The 16,760-nt window shown below is 50.4% G+C and overlaps 1 long non-coding RNA gene across 1 annotated transcript in view; it reads left to right on the forward strand.

Annotated features, from left to right (window-relative positions):
• Positions 1–8,917: 8,917 nt before the first annotated feature.
• LOC112546417 (uncharacterized) overlaps positions 8,918–16,760 on the forward strand; it is a 56,360-nt gene continuing 48,517 nt past the window's right edge. Inside the window, exon 1 of the long non-coding RNA XR_012897380.1 lies at positions 8,918–9,093. This is a non-coding gene — a long non-coding RNA (uncharacterized LOC112546417). The remainder of the gene's footprint in view (positions 9,094–16,760) is intronic.

Raw genomic sequence — 16,760 nt, forward strand, 5'->3', positions numbered from 1 at the left:
AAGACAGACCAGCCCCATTTGGCATGACAGATAAGAAAGAGAAATACGTGACCCCATGAGTATAAAAGATAGGTCCAGCACACACTCACTTTGAGTGTCATTCTACCCTCTACCTGCTGGTCGGGTTAGGTGTTTGACCTCCCAAGGTTCTATGGGGACGCCCACCTCGTATTTTCGTCTTTCCTAGGAATTGAGGGACCGGCCCTGGCCTGACATGCTGGAGTAGAGAGGCACAGAAGGGGGTAAAAATTGTACCTGGATGTGGTCCTCTGTCTTAAGTGTACACATAGAAAGAGTAAGCTGTTACTAGGTACCATTATTTCTATTTTTCTACCTTTATCTTCTTTGTAACCATTTTTAAGATCTATATTTTGCTAGCAGTTAAGAAATAGAACAATAGCCATTGCAACCATATGATTTATAAGCTTCCTCAATAAACCTGTAACTGTTTAAGTTTTAACCTGACTCCTTCAGTTGCTGTAACAGAACCAAGCACAATTTAAAAGAACTTCAGCCGGTCTTAGGGACAGATATAGGGAGAGCTTGGGCGTTTGGATTTGTGTCACACCCAGGTGGCACAATCCACTGGGGCACCTTTCAGTCTTTCCCCAAGGCTGCCCGCTGTGAAGGAATTATGAATTCTAGCAGCTGAAATCTAAGGTGTAATAAGCTCTTCCTATAAACTTGGGGCGTCTGAGAGCCTGTTGGCTGCCCTCTGCGACGGGACGCCGGTCCTAGCAGTAAAGTCACAGACGTTAAACTATTTTTCGGGGCGCCCTCCAGCCTCCTAGGCTGCCCACTGCAACGAGACTTTGTGTCTCAGCAGTTGAAGACTTGGGTGTAACACACACGCACACACTGCCCTGACCGTCGGCTGACAGAATTGGCGTAGTCGGCAGGATTGTGCTACTGGTTCATATACAGCAACATGAAGCCTGTCATGCTAGACATGGATTTTAGTGGTATAGAGAAAGGGGTTTGCCCAGGAAGGTTGGGGCAACCCAAAATGGGATAGAGAAATGTTAGAAAAGGATTGGGGAAATCCTGAGGAGTTGAGTATAGAACTGCCTGCAAGCTAAAGAATGGGACAAAGCCTGAGTCTGTGGAAAGGAGCCACTTTCCATTTAGCAAGGAAAACAGGATCAAGCCCAGACAAGCAGGCAGAAATGGAAAACAGGATCAGTCCCAGACAAGCAGGCAGGTAACAGATAAGATTGAAAGCTATTAGAAACACTATCCCAGAGGACACCACTGCCAATCTGGCAGCAGACCTATGTAACTTTGTTCTCACCCACGATTATTTCCAATTTAAGGACAACTTATACCTCCAGATCAGCGGCACAGCCATGGGTACCCGCATGGCCCCACAGTACGCTAACATCTTTATGGCTGACTTAGAACAACGTTTCCTCAGATCCCGTCCCCTTTTACCCCTTCTCTACTTATGCTACATTGATGACATCTTTATGATCTGGACCCATGGCCAAGAAACACTGGAGGCATTCGACAGAGACTTTAATAACTGACACCCCACCATCAATCTCAGCCTGGACCATTCTACACGAGAGATCCATTTCCTGGATACCACAGTACAAATCACCAATGGTAAATTAGACACCACTCTCTACAGAAAACCCACTGACTCCTACAGTTACCTACATGCCTCCAGCTCCCATCCAGAACACACCATGCAATCCATCGTCTATAGCCAAGCCCTTCGATACAACCGCATCTGCTCTAATCCCACTGACAGAGACCAGAAGCTTCAGGATCTCTACCAAGCATTTATAAACCTCAATTACCCATCCGGAGAAATAAAAAAACAAATTGAAAGAGCCAGACTAATACCCAGAAACCATCTACTTCAAGACAGACCCAAGAAAACTAAGACCCAAGATAGCCCCCAACTTAAACCCATCCAACACATTATCAATAAACTACAATCTATACTGGAAAGAATACTACACTCCGAGAGGCTCTGGGAGACCGACACATAGTCTCTTATAGACAACCACCTAACCTCAGGATGATTCTTACCAGCAACCACAGGACATACCACACTAATACCAACCCTGAAACGTTCCCTTACAACAAACCCCGTTGCCAGCTTTGTCCACATACTTACTCTGCTGACACCATTATTGGACCTAACCAATTCAGCTTTAAGATCAAGAACACATATTCCTACTCATCCAGCCATCATGTGCTGACACCCATGTCCGTCTGCTATGTACACTGGACAAACGTCTCAGACACTTCGCCAAAGAATCAATGCACACAAAACAGATATCAGACAGTATCACAAAGAAAAAACAGTTTCTTGCCATTTCAACCAGAAAGGGCATTGTCTCAACGACTTGATTACCTGCATCCTGCTTCAAAGACATTTTAACACCAGACTTGAAAGAGAAACCTCTGAACTGTCATTCATGCTTAAATTTGACACTTTATGCCTGGGTCTCAACAAAGATGCTAATTACCTTACCCATTACAAAGATAGCTTCCCCAATTATCACCTCTAATATCATTAGCTCACAGACATTAACCTCCCCCCCTCCTCCCCTCTGTTCTGAAATTTGATTTGTCCTTTTTATGTGTTCACTTTTTTTGATTGTATCCCTTTGGTATATATGGTCATGCCAATTTTCTTCCACAAGTTGATCTGAGGAAGTGGGTCTGGCCCACAAAAGCTCATCACCTAATAAACCATCTTGTTCGTCTTTAAAGTACTACATAGTCCTGCTTTTTGTTTCAGCAAGACTAGACTAACACAGCTACATCTCTTATGTTGTTTATATAGATATTAAAGTTTCCCCCAAGATAAATGCTGGTATTGGTGCCTTGTAAACAGCCTTATAGAGATAAGGTTCCTCTTTGTCTGTGGTTCTTAAATGTGTGTCTGCTTGAGCACCGCAATTGCCCTCAAAGCTACGGCTTCAAGGGGAGCTGTCTGTGCTGAGCTCCTTGCTGTGGGGCATTTGCTGCTTTTCCCTGTGGCTACCCAAGCAGTGGGCCCATGTGGTCCAGCCTACGGCGCTGCCCCTGTTCAGAAAGTCACAGCGCAAAGGCAGCTTTCAGGTAAGCTTCCTCCAGGGTTCCTTTGCCCCGTTTCCCAGCTCCTCTCCTGAACCCTGGTGTGCTCGTTGTGCTGTGTGTGTGGCTGCTGTCCCCATCCCCAGAGGCGGCAACATTTCAGCACAAAGTAGCTTTTCACTCAGTTCATTTGTCAAGCGTCTGGCGGTCCCGAGGATGTCCTGCGCTGTGTAAACGTAACCGAGGAGGCCAGCTCTGCAGTGGGTGGCAGGCTACCTTGGGGCACCACGGCCGCTGGAGCACTAAGCTGAGTGTCGGGTTCATTCAGGGGTGTTGTAGAGGTGTCAGTTCTCAGCTAGCCTAGTGACAGAGATACCGAAGTATGCCTACAGAGCGTCCTAGAACTGGGAGGGCCAGCTTCTTGGGGCAGGGGAGTCTCATGCCGCCTTTGGAGGGGATGCCAGCCTGCGCCACCAGACCATCGCAAGCTTCCAGCCTGGCTGGCAGGGGGTGGGGTGGGGTGTTTCCTTTCCCCTCTCTTGTGTAATGTTAAACTCCCCAGCCTTGCAGAGAGGTGGCTGGGAGCTACTGGGACAAGCTGCTATATGGAAACCCCTTCATCTGAATGTAAATGAGCTTCTCTACCTTAGGGCTGGCGTTAAGTCATTGTGCTTGGTGTCCTGGGGGGCTGGTGCATCCCTTCCCCACCTGGAGCGGGGAGGGGATATTTATACACCCGTTTCTCACTCTCACAGCTGTGACACCGCAATCCAACAGCCGGTTCGACGGTTTGCCTTAAGGGCAGCATGGCAAGTACAGCAGCCCTTGCCTCAGGCAGTGAGGCCTAGTGGCCAGACTCACTCACAGCAGCACTTTCCCTCAAGACCGCATAGCCCAATGGCCAGTCAATCACTGAGGCCCTTGCTTGAGGGGTAGCACGGCCTAATGGCCAGAGCCAAATCAGTGGCTTTTTCCCTCCCCATCAGAGGGATGGCCCACAACCGGGTCAGTGGGAAATCGGTAACTCAGTCAGGTGGGAGGGATCACTCCTTCGCCTTCTCTGGGTCACTTCCTACCCTATATCCTGGAGTTGCTGTCTGTAGGTTGTTGGGATTGCTGTGTAACGAGTCTGTGTACTTATTCCAACATGCGTCATGGCCATAACCCCAGACACATGCAGCCCAATAACCTCTCCCCGCACCATGCTTATTTCTTCTTAGACAGGGGAGGGCATCTTCCGTCCTGCGGCTGCTTTCTTCAAGACTTACCTTAGCCTGGGCTTTTAGAAATTAAGAGATTTCAGAGTTTTGACCAGGGCTGAGAAAATAAATGTTCCCTCTCTTCCCCATCACATCTCCTAAAGTAACCCTGCCTGGGGAGAATTGCCACCAGTAGCAGAGGGCTCTTGGCCCAGAGACCGTTTCTGATTGGCAAAGGCAAATCATCACGTGGATGGAAATAGAGGAAAGGGACTAGATTCCCAACTCCACAATCAATGTGGGGTTACTCTGAGTGATGTCGTGTTTACATCTGCCCTGTGGAGACCAGAATCTGGCCCATGGAGCACACTTGGAGCTGAATTGTTCTCAACGAGCTCTTAAATCTCTTGTCCTTTGTTTAATGAACAGCAAGAGACATCCTTCCTCCCTCCATCTCCAGCCATTCGCATAATGGATCTACTCTGGCTCCTAGGTCTCCTGCAAAGGAGTCAGTATCCCATGGCGAAGAGGTGAAGTATGAGTCCCCTCATCCCAGTGGTCCATTTTTTCTTGGCCATTGGAAGCAAGTACCAAAGTGAGGCCTATTTAATGTAAGGGCACCAACCAAATACACTTCATTTGAGGACCCAATGCTCTGCAGGCCAATCAATCGGGTTGCCAGATGGTTCCAACAAAAATACCGGACATGCTTGACATCACATCACAATCTACATTGCATCTTATTTAGAAAATACCGGCCATTTATATTTTCTCACTTATATTTTCTCAATTTGCTTCCCGAACAGAAAGCTCAAATACTGGACTGTCCGGTTCAAAACCAGACACCCGGCCACACTACCCATCAACAAAGATTCTACATCAGTGATGGGCAGCCGAGGCTAGTGAGTAGCTGCAGGAGTGGCCCACCTTCAGCTCAGTGGGCTGCAAGATTGTCGTAACCAAGATGGATAAAGTAGCTTTGCTAACTGTGCTTGAGTACCTAGAATTTGTGGGAGGTGCCAGTTGCCCCATAGCCACCCTTTGATTGGCTACACAGGGAGCGCACGGCTCTCTCAATCAATGTTGTGTGCAATCAGAACTCACCTCACATACGTGTCACTTTAGTAATACCAGTAGGACAAAAAAATGACACGGATGAAAACCAGCGGAATCTGGCAACCCTGCACATGGGTAATGTTTTGTGGGCCATGCATAGAACCCCTAAGGGCTGCATGCACCCCACTGTTCCACATCTTTCACTGCTTCCTGCTTTATAACCACTGTCTGTCTAGGTCCGTGTTTCTTAAACTTTTTAAGACCGAGGAACATCAAGCAATAATTTTTTTTATGAGGAACACTGAGGATTTTTTGTTGAGCCCCCCCCCCAAAAAGAAAAAGGTGTGTGTGTGTGTGTGTGTGTGTGTGTCAGGGTTGGGGGACAGTTATTGAGGGGAAAAAAGGGTCAGGGGAAAGTTATTGGGGGGGGGGGGGAAGGTTGCCTGCCTCTTTAAGGGCAGCCATTTTGAATTCTGTTCTCCCCGGCACACTGGTGTGCCATGGAACATAGTTTAAGAAACACTGGTTTAGGAGCAGAACCCTGTGGGATTGGATTTGGAGGATTGTAGAGGGGTGTGTGTGTGTGTGTGTGTGGTTATTGAAAGGGTTTGCATTAGTGATTTGGGCATCTGGTCAGAAAATAGTTGGGCTCCCTGTAATCAGAGGTTTACAATTCCTTTCCATGGCAGGTAAATTGAATTTTTGGCCAAGGAAGTGTATCATAACACACGCACTTGAGGTTACCAACAGAAACTAATAGGCAGCAGGTTTAAAACAAACAAAAGGAAGCATTTCTTTACGTGAGGCACAGTCAACCTGTGGAACTCCTTGCCAGAGGATGTTATGAAGGCCAAAACTGTAACACACCATGTTCCCGGTAAGTGCATGATGTCCCTTGCCAAGAGCCATGTGCACCAGGCCTGGTATGCACTGTAGCTGTTTGGCCTGGACTTTCAGGACAAATCTTGATGCTCTTGAGACCATGACCAGAGAATAGATAAGCAGGGCAGGTACTGTTCCAATCTGTCCGAAGCGCCGCAATTACTGCAGTGCTGCCAGCATTCATCAGTCATGCCAATGTACTGAGCTGAATCGTGGAGAGTCCTTGAGGGGAAAAGTGACTATAAAAATCAAGTCTCAAATCCCACAAAAGGCATTCTGCTTTCCTGATCAATCGAAAGTCTGTGCACACCCCCACCTCCAAGTCAAAATCTAGATGTGATGTCATGGCCATATAAGCCCAGTGTTTAGCACAGTGGTGGGCAACCTGCAGCCAAAGGGCTGCACACGGCCTATTGGGGTTCCATGTGGCCCGTTCACAGACTTACCAAATTCCGCTGGTTTTCGTCCACATAGCAAGGACACATGAAGTGAGGTGCTTGCTGATTGCACACGACACTAGGAGAACTGGCTGCATCCAAAGTGCTGCTATGATTCAATCGGTAGAGCTCTGCAAATCTGCGGTCTGTCGATATCTGCTTTGTATCCACAGGGATCCGCCTCTGTGGGTGTGGCTGCAGATATCCATGGCTCACTTATACAGATGCAGATACGGATACAACTTTTGTATCTAGAACCCTGCAAATTTGTGGATATCTGCTTTGTATCCGTGGATATCCGTATCCGTGGATATCCACATCCGTGGCTATCATTGCAGATATCCATGGCTCGTTTTTGTGAATATAAATTTTGTATCCGCACAGGGATCTGGCAATTGGCACACCCCACAGTTTCTAGGTAGGCAAGTGCAGTGAGCAAAACTACCCTATCCCGGGAGACCATCCCTGTGGCCCACTGATATGGAGAGCCACTCAGGCGTCCCATGCACTAGCCTCGGTTGTCCCTCATTGTTTAGCACTTTTTCTCACACTGCATCAAACAGTAGGCTGAGCACGTGTTACATTTATAGCTGAATTCTGTTCAGTCAGTTTTCAGTCTGACTTCTATGATAGGGGTGCGCACGCTCATAGGTCGAATTTCCAAAGGGCGTCAGCACCTCCTTTTGACATTGTCTATGGGGCTGCCAATGAAAACACATTTCCAACCGTTGCTATGGGTGGACTGTGCCCTCGAATGCTGGAGGATGTTCCAAAATGTGTCCAGTAGATGGCAGCAGATGCTCGCTAAAGAGACCCAAGCCCTAAATCCCGAGTCTCTCCTGCTGTAGAAACGGGGACACTGGTTTGAAAACACTGGGAAAGGAAGAACCTGCCAGGCGCTGACAAAGGGGCATTGCCAGCGAGGATCAGGCTGTGTGAACAGCCAGCCTGTCTGCTCTGAGCATGCAATGAAGCAGCCATGGGTCCTTGTGTAAAATACAAGGCTCATTCTGTCCTTGCTGTTCCTTCCCCCCTCTTCCCCCCAATGCTGTGTAGGGGCGCTAGGTTTTACTGGCATTTTCCTGTGGACCAGATGTGAAGAGGTTCGGGGTGAAAAGGGGCTGCAGGACGGTGTGAACTCTTGGAGGGGGGGGAAGGTGTGTAGGGAAGCAGTGACTGACTGCAAGGTGGGGAGAACTAGCACATCTTCAAGTCTTAAGAAGTGGGGAACATCTCTGAGGGGGAACCTCCTGACATTTCTCCCACGCGTATGCTGTCCACAGCGTAGTCCAGCTGTCTGAGCCCAAGTCCCTTCTTGTCAGCTCTGTGACTTTTAAAAACACTTTCATGCTGGTGTCTCTCCAGAGGCCCATATACAGTATCTGGGAACAGAGCAGGGCATATGCCTGGCTGAGTGTGTGCGGAGCATCCTGGCTGATGCAAAGGCTTTTTCCTCCTTTGTCTTATGCTAATAGTGAGCCTCCTCTGTAAACACAGCACCATGGGTCTCAGTGTGTAACTTCTGTGACCCTGGGACAGAGGCTCTCACCAGGGCCAGGAGTGGGGGAGACACTTTGTTCTTAATGATTTTTGTTATGGCAAATATGCAGCAAAATGAGAGGCTGGGCTGTCCAGCAGTTAGAGAAAGGGATTGGCTGGGTCGTCCATTCCTGAATTTTGACTGGCTGTCTCATGCCACCTCCAGTGCCTTGGTTTCCCTATATGGGAGTTACACTTTTGCTGCCCTTGCGTGGGAAGCACGACACACCAAGCAGAAGCAGTGCTTTTCCTTTCTCTGTGTAGACGGCCTCCATTCTAGGCTCACTGACCAGCCTTTAAATTGTGTTGTACAGCTTGGGTGTCTTTAAAGTAACAACCCTGACCCTTGCAACAGAATAACTGACTGGGAACAGTGGGGATTTTCCCAGGCCTTCCAACTTTCTGTTTCTATTGACACAGCCTGTTTAGTATTCATGTGGCTTGGAGTCTGGAATCTAGCAAGTTCTCAGGGTTCTGTGGGTTACAGTCTTGAATCAATGTTACTCTTCAAGCTAAATACATAACGGTGATCAACAGCGAGTGTAAGGGCATATCGCTCCAGTGAAGACTGGTTTGCTTTGGATTGACAGAGGAAGCCAACCACTGCTGGAAGATCAGCTTTGTTCTGAGCTGCATTACAGAAGAGTTGAACATGTCCCAAGTGGGCATAATATAATCATCAGTTTTAAGCGGTGGTCTCCAAGCTAGTGTCTAAAATTACTTGATCTGGGCAGTAGGGGGCACTATTGGTCCATGCCAGAGGCTCTGGTGTGTAAAATTCCTGCCTCTTGAAGAGCGGAGGTTGGACTCCGAATAGAGGGGTGCAACTCAAATCTGCCAGAGCCAGGAAAGGCGGACAAGAGGACTCCTGCTAACCCAGCCGTTCTGCCTAGCAGTGCAGCACCTCAAATCCAGCTCTAACTCCACCCAGGAAGGAGCAGGCTAAGGTCAGAGTTTCAGGCTCGATGGAGTTGGGCTTTTTCCAAAGGAATGCAGGACAGATGAGACGTATTCCGGCGTCCACTGCCTGTGGCATCAGTGGCCCCGGCCTTAGGTCAATGTCTAGCTATGCTGAGCACCTCTAAAGAGCATATGTCAGAGAGTGGACCACAAATGTCCTACTAGCAAAGGAAGGACTTGGTCTTTGTTTTGGGGGCATGGGTCCCAGCGGCGGGTGTGGGAGTAGATGGGTGTGACAGGATGCACGAGGCATACGGAAAGTGGGGATCTGGGTCCAGGGAGGAGGGCTGGGCTCTGGAAGAGACTTTCTTCCTTCTTGAGGAAGAGTGTTTTCTTTACCGGTCCTGTAACTGTAGCAACGAAGAGCAGGCCATTAACAATCCACGGGGCAGAGTTCTGATGCTGTTCCATTGAAACTGGTGGACTGCCGGGTCTGGTGCTGAAGGCCTGGTGTCAACGGAGTGATCTGGGTTCAGATTGAATTTCCACAGCTTAGAGACCAGCAGAGGGGTCCTGATACAGGCCAGGTCCAGCTCTGAGGAGGGTTTGGCTATGCCCTGGCGAACGACAACTGGTTGCATCTGAAGAGCCAGAGCAGTGTTCGCAGCCAGGAAATTCCAAGCTGGGGTGGAGCTTACTGTAAATCCTTGGCACCGGTTCTTCCCTGCCTTACCTCTGTGCAGAGTGCCACTCTCCAGTTGCAATGTCAGCTCAGTGTCAACCGGAACTGCATCGCCTGGCCATGTGCTGTACCTGTGTGGGTGGGGCGGGGGTCATGGGAAGAGACAGCATAATATGCCATGAGGCTGGCGTGTTTCACTTCAGAAAGGGGATGATGGGGAGGCTGGGGATAGCTGGAGATTTCTATCTTTCAGTTTCAAGTAGTTATTAATTAATACAGTAGCTATCATGGCTAATGGACAACTGAATTGCTTCACCTATGCCTGACTGTCTTAGCCTGGTAAATCTCTGGAGCATGCCCTTTCCTGTCTAGGAATCACCATGCATTCTGAGTGTTGCCAGGGAAAAAAAACAAAATAAAAATAATTAATAATGAGGAAATTGAGGTGCAAAGGCTAAATGACTTGTCTGAGGTCTCCCGGTGAGTCAGTGGCAGAGCAGGGAATAGAATTCGAGGTGCCTATTTCTTGCCTGGTCCACTGGGTTGCATTCTCCCACATGTCTTATGTATAAATATACAATATATTTGTGTGTTTGTATAGATCCATTTGGTTTGTGTGTGTGAACCTGCAGGCAGACACTTCCGCAGGGGGTCTGGTGAGGGTGCTGAAACAACTGCGTCATGTTTCTTCCAATCCCCCCAAAGAGTTCTCTAGATCCAGCCAATCCCTTTATGACTTTGAATTCTTGTTCTCTTGCCACCCAGCCCACGTCCTTAGGGCAGGTCTACACAGCAGGGCAAAAGTCGGATTAAGCTGTGCAACTTCAGCTGCATCAATTGTGTAGCTTAAGTCAAAATAGCTGAATTCAGCTTTTGGAGCTGTCTACGCCGCAGGAAGTGGAAGGAAGAAAACTCCTTCAACTTCCCTTACTCCTCATGAAATGAGGGTTGCAGGAGTCGGGGTAAGAAGTCCTCCAGCTCGACAGCTGTGGAGACATCGCCCCTGAGAGCTGAGTATCAGTGCGGGGCAAGCATTGAGTATGGCCCCTACACGCGTGATCTAGGCTCCCTCATGCAAAACTATTTCAACTGGAGCAAATAGGCTCTGTCTGCTTAGGTCTCAGGCACAGACTGTGCTGCTTGGACTTGTGGCTGTACCCAGGAAGAGACCGACTTCTGCGTCCCTTGGTTTTCCCTGCTCGGCCCAGGTGCACCGTGCAACCTGCACAGCGATGCTGCTTGCGTCATGGCAGCTGTGGTCACTGGCCGCCTTGGACTAATGGAAAACGAAGGCAGCCTCCAATAACTTTCACTGCCCTTTCCCTTTGCTGCCACAGCTGCTCCTTCCCAGCATGGCTCTTCGGAGAAATGGTACTTGGAGCACATGGGGCCCATTCCGGCAGAGCTCTGCAAAGCACCAGCAGGCTTCACTGAAAAACCCAGCAGCCATGGCAGAGGCTGGAGAGGCCCTTTCTAGTGTCCTTCATACATGATCGCAAGTCAGGCTAAGGCAGATTGATTGATTGGCTTTGGAGCTGCCTCCGATGTGATCAGTAAATCTTGGATTCTATGAGCCCCTGCTCCCCACCCCACCCCACCCCAGCAAAGGCACCCAGCAGGAAGCTGGAAAGGAGCACATCTGAAGCAGCATGTGGGAGCCCAGAGAAGAGTGCTTGTGTAATCTGGAGCGGGGATATGATCCAGTTAGCCAAGCCCAGTGGAGGTCATGGCAAACCTCCCTCCAGGGCTGTTTCATCAAAAGGCCATCCTGGAAGTGCTAAGACCCCCTGTATAGCTGAAAAGGCCGGTCATGCCCCTGGCCAGCAGCTGCTAACTCCTCACATTTAGCACAGGGTGTGTGTGAAGAACCAGGGCATGCCAGTTATGTCGAGGTGTAATGGGAGCCAGCCATGGAGTGCAGGAGGAGAGGCATGGGAGGTAAATTCTGTCAGTGTTCTTTCCCTGCCGCCGCAATGGGCACTTCTCACTCTCCATGCAGTACTAGGAGGGACAGGACTGGATGGCGCAGGGGAAGGCTGTCACGAGCCTGCCAGTTCTCAGGTTACGGGTGAGTGGTGAAAGTAACTTAAAATTTCTTACCGGTCCTGTCCTATTGCAACCCTGGGCCCCTGCCTGCTCTTTCAATAGCTTCCTGCTGGCTTTTGCTGCAGCTCAGCCAGCTCTTGCTGGAGCTGTGCATTGGGTGCACCCGCTTACTTTCACCTCTGTTCCTGATTCAAAGCTGTCCTGATCAGTAGTTAGCATCTAATCATTCTCTCTGGTTTTTTGTGTGAAATAAGAGGTGCTTTCGGTCATAGGCTCCCAGTTCCCCTCTAGCCGGGTGTGTGTGTGTGTGTGTGTGTGTGTGTGTGTGTGTGTGTCTCCCCCCGTCCTCCCCGCATCTGCCCTCGGCCCCGCTCTACAGTTTCCCCTAATCCATGTCCCGGCTCCACCCCCACCCTACTCCCATTGCACCCTGACTCCACTCCTCCATTCCCTCCTTGGAGCTACCTGAACACTGTGAATCAGCTGTTCACAATGTTCCGGAAGCGTTAGAAGTGCGGGGGAGGAGTTGGTCAGCAGGGCCACTGGCAGGTGAGAAGCACCAGGAGGGAGGCAGGCATGGGGGTGGGGCAGCTTAGGTGCTGGTAGTTGCTCAGCAGCTCCTGGGTGCTCCAGCCCCAGAGGACCACAGAGTTGGCACCTATGCTCTTGGCTCAGTTTTCATACGATCGGTTACATTATTCTCAGGTGTGATAAATTCTGTACCATCAGCTTGGGACTGGCCTAGATGATGTCTCGAAGACCTTTCCAGTCCTACGATTCTGAGGTTACAGTATCATGGGAGGTCCTGTTGTGCCGTGCACTGTGCAGAAAAGGTGCAAAGATGTCAGTCCTTGCCCCAGGGAGCTGCCCATCTAAAATGAGTCCCAGGTGGCCTTGTTCTGTGAAGATAATTTTCCCCATCACAAAAAAACAAAACAAACCCACCCCAATGGGTCCTTCCTGGAAGCAAAGAGGTCACGTCTACATGGCTCAGGATGGTAGCCCATTGGTGGGGTGTTTTGGGGTGAATGTTTATGCTGCTGCCTGCACTAGTACCTGTTTTGTGGGTAGAGACCTTGATTTTGCAGGGTCATCCCTCTGACAAAATACAACCGGACGCCCTGGGAGCGACTGTCACTGAACCGGTCTTTCCCCTGCCCCAAGAGCATTCAGAACAACGCAGGGATGTGCCGGGGCTATTTGTACTAACTGGAATTATTGGAGAGAGAAAAGTTTCCCAGACTGAGAAGAACTATAATCCGCCACCCTTCTGGGTCCTCCAGGAAACAAGCAAGACAGTGACAGCTTTGCACGATCCCCTCCTTTGGGAACTTCTCGTAGCCAGGAGAGCAATTTGAGGAATTTGATGGGCTAGCTAGTGCAAGGTCCACTGTCATTTGGCCTGAACACATGACAACTGGAATCCCAGCCTGGCATAAGTATGTGCAACTCCACAGATGCCAACGGGGATCCACCTGCTTAGCCCAGAGATGAATTTTGACCTTGCAGGCTTGGAATAAGACATCTTCACTGGCCATGTGGGATAGCAGCAGTAATCATGGTCGCCAGCCCAGCCAACTGTTCAGGATAATGGGAGCGCTGCTCTTTGATATTTGACTTCCCTTCCGCAAAGGGGCTTGGTTTGTAACGTGAGAAGAGATGAGACGCTTGGCCCCTTCCCAGCACATGTCCTGCACCCAGCAGCTGGTTCTTCATCTTTTCTTTGTAACCCTCCTTGAGCAGCGGGTGAAGAAGGAAGCTTCCTCCAATGGCGGAGCTCATGATTTCTTCCCGCAAGCAGCAACCTGCTCCACTGGCAGAGGAGGCTCTGGACTTGAGCTCCATCCTCTCTTGAAGATTGCTCATTCCATGATTCCCTGACACCGCTGCCCTGCGGGGCCTCGAAGGGAGCGGCCTGCCCAGCCCAGCCCACCTGGCCAAATCCATTCCTGCCCTGGGGGGGGGGGGGGGATGGGCAGCGGTGAGGACTGACTCATATCGCTCTGAACAACGCTTGTGGCTGAACTTGAAGATTTACAGCCTGTTGCTCCACTCCCACTTCTCGGAGCTGGAAGGTCAGAAGTTTAAATCCTGCTCTCGGCAGATCTCGGCTTGTCAGCCGGTCCCTCGAGCAACCGGGGCGAGTTGCATTCCGATGGCCCGCTTCCAAGTGAGCCTTCTCGAACGCGGGTGAGCAGTCCGGGCATCCCAGCCGTCAGCCCTCAGAACGCGGATGCTTTCTGCCAGACGTGGCACCGTGAGGGGGTGGGGGTGGGGGGGATTCTGGGAAAGAGATTCTCTTTCTGGGCTCTGACACCAGCAACTCAGCCATCTGTGTCAATGCAACTGGAGTGTTGGTTTGTACCCTGGTCATAGTCTGTCCCCCAGCTGCTCTTGGCTAATGCACATTGGGAAGGTCTAAGGCGTGCCGGGTGCCACTTGCTGGCCAAAGAGCATATTCACTTGCTGGCCAAAGAGCGTCTCCACTTGCTGGCCAAAGAGCATTGGGAGTGAGGAGGTTTGGTGATATCCACCATATCTTGAGAGAGTTTGTCTGTGCATGTGTGCGTGTGTCTGTCTGTCCCCAAACGCCTCCTAAACGGTAAGCGCTCGGACCACCAAATGCAGTACACAGCTTCCTCTTATCACTTACAGCACGGTCAGGGGTTGGTTGTGCCCGAACAATGGGATGTGCCTGGAATGGGACTGCGTCTCATAAAGCCATGCAGAAATGAGACAATCACCAGGCAGGTGAAAGGGACTGCCGGGCACTGCCCCAGCCCTGAGCCTCCCACCTGGCGGGCACCCCCCAATTCATACGGGTTTGTTCCCCTTTGTCAGGGAGCAAGGGGAAAGTGAACAGTTGGCTCCATTCCTCAGTCTGGCTGGGAAGTGCAGGGGGCAGACTAACCTGAAAACTGCCCCAGCCCGGGGACATGCAACCCTCCCTCCGCACTGACCGCTGGAGCTGCAGCGACTGTGGAGAGCCGCTTCTCACCTGGCCCCAAGCTGCTGTGGTGGATGAAGGCTGAGGTGGTCCTATCGCCCTGGGGTAGCCTGTGTATGAACCCCTCCTACCCACCCCCACACCAGAGCAATGATTCGAATGGTGCATATACATTTTCATTTCATTTTCCAAAATGCAAAAGTGAGTTAAGGACCCAGGCGACGCTGGGTAAATCTTCTAGTGTTCTATATAGAGTTGATCACATCAGCTTTTTAGTTTGCATAAAAATGATGTCTTTATTTCTTTGGCACTTATCTTCCCCTGCTGTCTGCCCTCCCTCCTCAACTGAAGTCATCGTCATCTCTTTGGATGCATATTTTACTGTGAATTGAGTGCTTATGCAATCTGCCAGCATGACAGCCCCAGAGACTGAAGTCCTGCCTGCTTGGAGACCAAGGCCAGACATGTTTCTCCATAGAGGAAGAGTGATCCTGTACTTTCAAGAGTGAATGACTTATTTGAGGTCTAGGGCAGGGATGGGGAACGTAAGGCCTGGGGACCTTAGGCATTGGGGAGCCCAGCTGGTGCTCCAGCCCCCTTACAATGTGGGAGCATCCAAAATTTACTAGGCTGGGCACCCCTAGGCTCTGGGAGGGGCATGTGGAGAGTGTCTTTCGTCTTTCGTCTTTCTCCTCCTCACTTGCGGGCCACATCAGTGAGAGGTTTGTTGTGGGGGGGTGTTTTTTATTTTCTTTGCTTCTTACTTGTGTGTGGCCCCTGACCCAAAAAAGGTTCCCTGCCCCCTGATTTAGGGCAAACAAGGCAGAACAAATAATTAATTCTCATGCTGGTGGGGGGGGGGGGGGGAGAAGGAGGCAAGATGGAGCACACAGCATATGTTGTCTGCTCAATAATATGCTGACCCAGGTATGTCTTGCAAAAGGGCAGCTGCCTAGCCCTTCGAAATGTAACCGTGCAGTATCGAAGTAGGGAAGCCCTAAGTGTTACTGCACAGACCTACCTACCCCAGGACCGTGGCAAGGCATAGAGGTGGATAGAGGCAATTAAGCCGATATAGCTAGTTCCCCTCTCCAGTGCAGAGAGGACACCCGGGGCTTGCAGGCCCGTACGCAGGAATTTGTGTGGGGGGTGCTTTTTTTTGTAAACGTGGACTGCAAGGACATGAATGCACCTCCCCTCCCCCGAACGGTCCCCCACGTAAGCATGCTCTGGCCAGCCGGGGGAAGGCAGGAGCAGTGCGCTGCCTGAGCTTCCTTTCCCCATGGCCGGTCGGGGGTAGGCTGGGGCTGATTTCCTCCCTCCCCCCCAGGAGCAAGGCCCAGCCCCTGCCTCTGGACTTGCTCCTTAGGCGGGGGATCAGCCCCAGCGGATTGGAGTATGCGGGAGGGAGGATCAGGCAGTCTGCCACTCTTGCCTGCCCCTGGCTGGCCGGAGCATGCTTACTTGGGGGATGAAAGGGGGTTGCATTCACACCCTTCGAACCCCCCGACACCCCTCCCGGTGTACAGGCCTGGCTTGTCTACAGAGGGAGATTGGTCCGAACGTGTATTCCAGGAGAGCTCTCTAGGCAGGTGTGTTAGTCCAGAACCAAAGTCATTTTTATTCCAAAATAAAAATTCTCCTTGCTATCTCCAGTAACTAGGAGTTCCGTGACTTTTCCATTCTTGCCTTCCAGAGCTTCATTTTTCATTTTAATCCACCCTCTCCCCTATGACAAAAAGGAGCCCATTTATTTCCATGGAAGTCCAGGGGGCCAACACTGTGAAATCTACTTTGTAGCTCAAAATCCTTCCATAAAGTTGTTTGCAAGGCGCAGTTGGCAATTAAGTCATGCGCTTTGCCCTCTGCAGACTTTGTCTGGCTCCTCTGATTTTCATACCAGAAAAATGTTTGTCTCTGGCTCTCCCAGGATAGTGACTGGGTTTTTCTCCCTAGAAAACAGCACATTCAGAAGTGAAGCAGAGAGGTTCCCAGTCTGTTGTCAGTAAGGAGTCTGTCTTAACTCCCCCTGTCCATTA

The sequence above is a fragment of the Pelodiscus sinensis genome, chromosome 23, assembly GCF_049634645.1.
Source record: "Pelodiscus sinensis isolate JC-2024 chromosome 23, ASM4963464v1, whole genome shotgun sequence".
In the NCBI taxonomy this organism is placed as follows: domain Eukaryota; kingdom Metazoa; phylum Chordata; order Testudines; family Trionychidae; genus Pelodiscus; species Pelodiscus sinensis.